Consider the following 7710-nt stretch of genomic DNA (forward strand, 5'->3'; position numbering starts at 1 on the left):
TTATTTATTAAATTTTTTAAAAAAATAATTTCCTTGGCTGGGCTTGGTCTCACCGTCAGCACCTTCCGTGGTAGGCTGCTGGGGTGGCCTGGGCGGAAGGGCCTTAGGTATCTGGGCTGGAATCTAGGCGGGGGCGCCCCGCTCATCTCCCTGCTGTTAGTGCCCCTCCAGTGGGGCTGTCTCTTTGGGTTCTACCCCCTCAGTGCCCTCTATAGGCTGCAGCTGGTTGGGGGGCCAGGGGTCTGGCACAAACCGCCGTCGGTAGAAGGGTGGGGGGCGCCCTCATCTGGGCCACTGCCCAGAGTCTTCGGCCCACTCCCCTTCGCTGCCAGGTTCTGTCCCCGGAGGGGATCTCTGCCACCATGGTTGGTGGGGCAGCTGAGGGAGGCCGGGGATGAATCGCGGAACCTAAGTCGGTTGGGGGAATAATGACTGCCCTTCACGGGCACACCCCCACCCAGGGCCCAGTTACATTAGTGGCTTCTGCGCCCTTCTCTCCTTCCACGACATCAAATTCCACAGTCTCCCCATCTCCAGCCCTGCGCAGAAACTTCCTGGGGTTGTTTCTTTTAACAGCTGTCTGGTGAACAAAGACGTCTTCCTTGGTGTCATTCCGGTTGATGAATCCGTAACTACTCCGGACGCTGAACCATTTGACAGTGCCCAGGACTCGGATTGCCAGCACCGGCTCGTCCACCTGACTCCGGGCCGGCCGGATGGGTGGAGGGGTGGGGGCGGGGGTTCCCGAGGCCGCCGTCGTCTGGTTGTCCGGGGTGCAGGGGCCCGGGGTGCGCGGGCCCGGGGTGCAGGGGCCCCCGACAGCGGGGTTCAAGGCGGCTCTGCCCCCGCCGCAGCCGCCCGCCCCGCCACCTGCTTTCTGCGGCTCCCCCGCGGGCACCGGTGCCACCACTGCTACCACCGCTTCCACCCCTGCCGCCGTCGCGGGCACCGTCGCCGCGGGGACCCGCTGTCGCCACCGCTGCAGCCTCCACCTCGTTCTTCCCGCCGGGTCCAGTACCGGCCCTCGCAGCCACCGCCTCGTCCTCCGCCGCAGCCCCGGCCCCTCCCCCCGGCTCGCGAACCCGCTGCCCTGCTCGGTCCTCGTGCTCTGAGCCTCGCCTGCACGCCAATGTCTTCATTCTTAATCGCTGCACCTTTTTTTTTTTTTTTTTTTTTTTGAGATGGAGTCTCTCTCTGTCGCCCAGGCTGGAGTGAAATGGCTGATCTCCACGCACTGCAACCTCCATCTTCCGGATTCAAGTGAATCTCCTGCCTCAGCCTCCCAAGTAGCTGGGATTACAGGCGTGCGCCACCACACCCGGCTAATTTTTGTATTTTTAGTAGAGACGAGGTTTCACCATGTTGGTCAGGCTGGTCTCGAACTCCTGACCTAAAGTGATCCTCCCGTCTCAGCCTCCCAAAGTGCTGGGATTACAGACATGAGCCATCATGCCTGGCCTGCACTCCTTAATCGCTCTCTTTCCCCAGTCTCTGAAGCCCATGCTTATTCACATATCACAGCCCCTCACCAACCAGTGGCTGTGCCTCCTGGAACACGTGGCCCTCTCAGCCCATGCAGGGGAAGAGGGAACTACGGTTGCCTTAGCTAAGAAGTTACCCATTTAAGTCCACTCACATTTCAGTTGCCAGAACTCGGTCTGTGTCCCCATCCAGATGTGAGATGGGCAGTCTGCCTTGGCCTGGATGGATAGATGCTGTCAGGAAGCCCTTGCACTGTCTTGCTTTTCACTGAGGACTCCTATGAGACTCTGCAAGGACAAAAGCCATATGATCATCTCAATCAACGTCAAAAAAAGGATTTGACTAAAGTTAACATCCCTTCATGATGAAAACCATCAACAAATTAGGTAGGAAAGGAACATATCTCAACACAATAAAGGACATATATGACAAACCCACAGCTAATATCATACTGAATAAGAAAAAGTTGAAAGTTTTTTTCTCTAAAATCTGGAATAAGACAAGGATGCCTGCTTTCACCACTTGTATTCAACATAGTCCTGGAAGTCCCTGCCGCGGCAATTAGGTTAAGAGAGAGAAATCGGAAAAAAGAAGTCAAATTTTCCCTGTCTGCTGATAACATGATCTAAAGCCTCCACCAAAAAAACAAAAACAAAAACAAAAAACTGTTAGAATTAATAAATTCAGTAAAGTTGCATGATACAAAATCAACATACAGAAATTAGTACTATTTCCATACATCAACAGCAAACCATCTGAAAAAGAAATCAAGAAAGCAATTCCTGGGCTAGGCATGGTGGCTCACGCCTATAATCCCAGCACTTTGGGAGGCCGAGGCAGGAGGATTGCCTGATGTCAGGAGTTTAAGATCAGCCTGGCCACATGATGAAACCCTTCTCTACTAAAAATACAAAAACTAGCTGGGTGTGGTGGTGTGCACCTGTAATCCCAGCTACTTGGGGGGCTGAGGCAGGAGAATTGCTTGAATGCGGGAGGCAGAGGTTGCAGTGAGGTGAGATAGTACCTCTCCCCTCCAGCCTGGGAGATAAGAGTGAGACTCTCAAAAACAACAACAACAACTACTACAACAACAAACCAAGTATAAATTGAATCAAAGTGGTGGTGAAATATCTCTACAGTGAAAACTATAAAATAGCAATGAAATGAACTGAAGAGGACACAAATAAATGGAAAGATATTTTATGTTCGTGGGTTAGAGGAATTAATATTGTTAAAATGTTCATACTCCACAAAGTGATCTAGAATTTCAATGCAATCCCTATCAAAAAAATTAACATTCTTCACAAAAATAGAAAAAACAATCTTAAAATATGTATCAAACCATAAAAAACCTCAAATAACCAAAGCAATCTTAAGCAAAAAGAACAAAGCTGGAGGCATTAAACTACCTAACTTTAAGATATACTACAAAGCTATAGTAACCAAAACAACATGATATTAGCATAAAAACAAGACACGTAGACCAATGTGAGAGAATGGAGAACCCAGAAATAAATGCATGCAACTGATTTTTTTGACAAAGGTGTCAAGAACACACACTGGGAGAAAGGACAGCCTCTTTAGTAAATGGTTGAGAAAACTACATATCGACACTCAGAAGAATAAAACTCTACCACTTTCTTTCATCATATTAAAAAAAAATCAACTCAAAATGGATTGAAGAGTTAAATGTAAGACCTGAAACTCTAAAACTACTAGAAGAAAACATAGGGGAAATGTTTTAGGACATAGGCCTGGGCGAGGATTTTTTGTTGCCTATGCTTAAAAGCATAGGCAACAAAAGCAAAAATAGACAAATGGTATTATAGCAAACTAAAAAGCATTTGTACAACAAAGGAAACAATCAACAGAGTGAAGAGACAATCTATAGAATAGGAGAAAATGTTTGCAAACTATGCATCTGACAAGGGGCTGATATCCAGAATACATAAAGAACTCAGACAACTCAATAACAAAAAACTAAATAATTGAATTTTAAAATGGGCAAAAGATCTGAACAGATATTTATCTAAAGAATACATAAACATTGCCAACATGTATGTAAAAAAATGTTGAACATCACTAATCATGAGGGAAATGCAAATAAAAACCTTAATGAGATATTACCTCACCCCAAGTAGAATGATTATTACCAAAAAGGCAAAAAACAAAACAAATACTGGCAAAGATGTGAAGAAATGGGAACCCTTATGTATTAGTCTGTTCTCATGTGGCTAATACACACCTCAGACTGAGTAATTTATAAAGGAAAGAGGTTTAATTAACTCACAGTTCCACATGGCTGCGGGGGCCTCACAATCATGGTGAAAGGTGAAAGGGAAGCAAGACATGTCTTACGTGGCAGTCATACAGGCAAGAGGGCTTGTGCAGGGGAACTGCCCTTTTATACAACCATCAGATCTCATGAGACTTACTCACTATCATGAGAATAGCATGGGAAAAATCCACTCTCATGATTCAATTACCTTCCTCTGGGCCCCTCCCATGAAACATGGGGATTATTACAATTCAATATGAGATTTGGGTGGGGACACAAAGCCAAACCATATCACCTTATATACAGCTGGGAATGTAAACTAGTACAGCTGTTACGGAAAACAGTATAGAGGTTCCTCAAAAAATTAAAAATAGAACTACCATATGATCCAGCAATCTCACTACTGGGTATACTGTATCTATCTAAAGGAAATGAAGCCAATATGTCACAGAGACACCTGCACCCCCATGTTGATTGCAACACTATTCACAATAGTGAAGATATGGAGGCGACCTAAGTGTCCCTTAGTGAATGAATGGATAAAGAAAATGAGGTACATATACACAATGGAATTATATTCAGCCATAAAAAGAATCGAGTCTTGTTATTTTCTGCAAGACGGATGAACCTGTAGGACATTATGTTAAGTGAAATAAGCCAAGCTCAGAAACATAAATACCACATGATCTTGCTCATTTGGGGAATCTGAAAAAGCTGATCTCATAGAAGTACAGAGTAGAATAGAAGTTACCAGAAGGTGGAGAAGCTTAGTGGAAGGAGGGGATGAGAAGAGATTGGTCAATGGGTACAAAATTACAGTTAGATAGAAGAAATAAGTTATGGTGTTCTATTGCACAGTAGGGTGACTATAGTTAACAATACAAGGGGACTTCAAAAAGTTAGGTAAAAATGGAATTAAAAGATAAAAATTTAAAGCATAAACTTGATCTCTCAACATAAGCTCCATTAATTTCGACATTTTTCTCTCTTTTTTTTTTTTTTCCTTGCAAAAACCCTCAGCTCACCCGAGGGCCAATGGAAATTTATTAATTTTTTTGTCCTTTTCCATCTTTCCCCAAGTGGCTTTTCCTTGCAAAATGCCTGACATGACACCAGAGGGGAACCTGGGAGCGGGCGGGGGGGGGGCACCCCAAGGGGCAGCCCAGGGACTTAAATACAAGCTGGAGGGCAGGGCACAGGTGGGACAGGCAAGAGACAGCACGAGGGACATGGCTGCTCAGGGAGACCAAAGACTTGCTTTCCTGCAGGAAGCAGCTGTGCCAGAGGGCAGGGGACTAGGATCCTGGGTGCAGAGTGGATGAGCAGAGAGGCCCCCAACCCCAGATGGAACCCATATTCCCCAGAGAAGTAGCGGCAGGGGATGAGGGCCTTCCCTGGTGGGCTCCAGAGACCCAGGGGAGAGTAAGCCAGATGTGCTGCCTCGGGGAAGGGGAGGAGGTGCTAGCAGAGGGTTAAGGCTGGTGCCCAGCCTCTGGCACAGTGGGCCTTCCGCCTCTGCCTGACGTGGGGACAAAGGGGCACACTGGGCAGGCAGCGCATGGGTCTGTCTCTGGAAGGGCAGAGGGCGGCAGGAGCAGACTCCCTCCAGGCTCAAGACACAAGCCCAGTGCGGCTACCCACCCACCCGTCCTAAATAAACTCAGACCCCACCGCAGCTGGACGGCTGGAGCTGGGAGTGTAGGAGGGGAAAAGAGGCAGTGGGGAGAGGAAAGGGTGGGCTGCTGGTCTCCATGCCTGTCCTGAGGTCCAGCCCAGGGCCCTGGATCCCAGGTCCTGGATCCCCTGGCCACTCTCCTGGCCCTGGGCACTGACTGCAGCCAGGGCAGTAGAGGCCGGGGAGACCTCAGCTCTTGGGCAGAAGGAGAGCAGGAAGAAGGGGAAGGAGAGAAACGCAGTGCAGCATACATGGGGGTGGAAGGGAGACCGACAGAAGAGCCCTCATTCCAAAGAAACGTGTGTAGGGGGGCATCTTGGAAAGTCACCTAGAGGCAGCAGCAGAGCAGGCCCCTGCCCTGCCTGACCACAGGTCCTGAGTGTCCTCCCTTAGGGACTCTGACAGAACTGGGGCTCAGGGCAGCAGGCAGATGGGCCAGAGGGAGATGGGGAGCCCAGGACACCCCAAAGCCACAGACTCAAATGCCCCAGGAGAGGGAGAGGGAGGCACCTCCTGCCCCCCGCCCAGGGACATCATCTGGAGAAGGTGCCCCCTCCTGTCCCACTCCATGTGCCCCTCCTAGCAACAGCCACTGCCAGCCGGCTTTACAGTGGTGCTGTCGATCTTGAGATTGGGCCGCTCGCCCCCGGAGGCTGCTCCGGGCCCCATCCACTTTTTGATCTCGGCAGCCATGGTCATGAACGCCTGCTCGACATTGGTGGCGTTCTTGGCACTTGTCTCCAAGAAGGGGATGCCCAGAGAGTCCGCAAACTCCTTGGCTGTGGTGTTGTCCACCACCTTCTTGGTGGTGAGGTCGCTCTTGTTGCCCACCAGGAGCTTATTAACGTTCTCACTGGCGTAGCGCTCAATCTCCTGCAGCCACTGCTTCACGTTGGCATAGGACTCCTGGTCAGTGACGTCATACACCACGATGATGCCATGAGCCCCCCGGTAGTAGCTGGAAGTGATGGTCCGGAACCGTTCCTGGCCTGCTGTGTCCCAGATCTGAAGTTTGATAGTTTTGCCATCCAGCTCGATGGTTCGGATCTTGAAGTCCACCCCGATGGTGCTGATGTAGCTCTCTGTGTACGTGTCATCAGCAAACCGCAGGAGCAGGCATGACTTGCCCACGCCTGAGTCGCCAATCAAAAGCAGCTTAAACAGGTAGTCATATTCGGGGTTCATGGCGGCGGCGGCGGCCCGCTCGGTTGCTCCCAGTCGGCTCTCAACTTCAAGACATTTTTCTAAGAGATGTGATATGGTTTGGATCTGTGTCCCCACCCAAATTTCGTGTTCAACTGTAATCTCTAGTGTTGAGGGTGGGGCCTGGTGGGAGGTGATTGGGTCACAGGGGCCCATTTCTCATGAATGTTTAGCACTATCCCTGAGGACAGCACTAGATGCTCTCCTCATGACAGTGAGTTCTTGTGAGGTCTGACTGTTTAAAAGTGTATAGCACCTCCTGCCCACCCACACTGTCCCTCCTGCTCTTGCCATGTAACACACCTACTCTTACTTTGCCTTCTGCCATGAGTAAAAGCTTCCCAAGGCCTTCCCAGAAGCAGATACTGCTGTGGTTCCTGCACAGCCTGCAGAATCATGAGCCAATTAAACCTCTTTTCTAATAAATAGCAGTGTGAGAATGGACTAATACAGGATGATACTGGCCATTTAGTCCGTTCTTAAAGAACTGAGGGTCCTGGGAATTTAACTATGTCAATATAGTCTTTTTTATGTTATTAACTAAAGGAAAATGGGTGCCATTTAAAGATTTTTTAAGATTAAGGATGGGTGCAGTGGCTCATGTCTGTAATCCCAGCACTTTGGGAGGCCAAGGTGGGCAGATCACTTGAGGTCAGGAGTTGGGGACCAGCCTGGCCAACATGGTGAAAGCTCATCTCTACCAAAAATACAAAAATTAGCTGGGCATAATGGTGCACACCTGTAATCCCAGCTACTTGGGAGGTTGAGGCACGAGAATTGCTTGAACCTAGTAGGCAAAGGTTGCAGTGAGCTGAGATCACGCCACTGCACTCCAGCCCGAGTGACAGAGTGAGACCCTGTCTCAGAAAAAAAAAATGAAATAAAAATTAATATTTTTTAAGATTAAGAAACAAAAAGAAACAAAAAGATTCTGTAAAATTATTATTTTAAGATAAAGAAACAAAAAGAAGGCAGAAGAAACCAAATCAGGACTGTAAGGTGCATGCCTAATGATTTCTCATTGAAACTGTCATAAAAGCCCTTATCTGACAAGAGGAATGAGCAGGAACAT

At 48.6% G+C, this 7710-nt stretch overlaps 2 pseudogenes; both read right to left on the reverse strand.

Moving 5' to 3' along the window:
* Positions 1-1139, reverse strand: LOC105471409 (Y-box-binding protein 2 pseudogene; annotated as a pseudogene).
* A 4369-nt stretch (positions 1140-5508) lies between these two features.
* Positions 5509-6656, reverse strand: LOC105470105 (ras-related protein Rab-1B pseudogene; annotated as a pseudogene).
* Between the last annotated feature and the right edge of the window lie 1054 nt (positions 6657-7710).

Source organism: Macaca nemestrina, chromosome 9 (genome assembly GCF_043159975.1).
Source record: "Macaca nemestrina isolate mMacNem1 chromosome 9, mMacNem.hap1, whole genome shotgun sequence".
Classification (NCBI taxonomy): Eukaryota; Metazoa; Chordata; class Mammalia; order Primates; family Cercopithecidae; genus Macaca; species Macaca nemestrina.